The sequence below is a fragment of the Petromyzon marinus genome, unplaced genomic scaffold (genome assembly GCF_048934315.1).
Source record: "Petromyzon marinus isolate PM22_M1 ecotype Great Lakes invasive population unplaced genomic scaffold, UKy_Petmar_22M1.pri1.0 PM_Scaffold_123, whole genome shotgun sequence".
NCBI lineage: Eukaryota > Metazoa > Chordata > Hyperoartia > Petromyzontiformes > Petromyzontidae > Petromyzon > Petromyzon marinus.
In genome coordinates this window covers 212114-213048 of record NW_027423084.1, presented here as the reverse complement: position 1 = coordinate 213048, position 935 = coordinate 212114, and positions in this window count along the sequence as shown.

Genomic DNA, 935 nt, shown 5'->3' with positions numbered 1-935 from the left:
GTGTGTGGGTGAGTGTGTGGGTGAGTGTGTGGGTGAGTGTGTGGGTGAGTGGGTGGGTGAGTGTGTGGGTGAGTGTGTGGGTGAGTGGTGGGTGAGTGTGTGGGTGAGTGTGTGGGTGAGTGTGTGGGTGAGTGTGTGGGTGAGTGAGTGGGTGAGTGTGTGAGTGAGTGTGTGGGTGAGTGTGTGGGTGAGTGAGTGAGTGGGTGAGAGTGTGGGTGAGTTTGTGGGTGAGTGTGTGGGTGAGTAAGTGGGTGAGTGTGTGAGTGAGAGTGGGTGAGTGGGTGAGTGAGTGGGTGAGTGGGTCAGTGAGTGACTGGGTGAGTGAGTTGGTGAGTGAGTGGGTGGGTGGGTGAGTGAGTGGGTGAGTGAGTGGGTGAGTGAGTGACTGGGTGAGTGAGTTGGTGAGTGAGTGGGTGGGTGGGTGAGTGAGTGGGTGAGTGAGTGAGTGGGCGAGTGAGTGGGTGAGTGAGTGACTGGGTGAGTGAGTTGGTGAGTGAGTGGGTGGGTGGGTGAGTGAGTGGGTGAGTGAGTGAGTGGGTGAGTGAGTGAGTGAGTGGGTGAGCGAGTGGGTGAGTGAGTGAGTGGGTGAGTGAGTGGGTGAGTGGGTGAGTGAGCGAGTGAGTGAGTGAGTGAATGAGTGATGAAAGGGGTGAGTTAGTGAGTGAGTGAGTGAGTGAATGAGTGATGAAAGGGGTGAGTGAGTGAGTGAGTCAGTGAGTATTTGAGTGAGTGAATGAGTGGGTAAGTGAGTAGTTGAGTGAATGAGTGAGTGGGTGAGTAAGTGGGTGAGTGAGTGGATGAGTGGTGAGTGAATGAGTGGGTTAGTGAGTGGGTTAGTGAGTGGGTGAGGGGGTGAGTGAGTGATTGGGTTAGTGAGTGGGTGAGTGAGTGTGTGGGTAAGTGAATGGGTGAGTGGGTGAGTGGGTGAGTGAGTG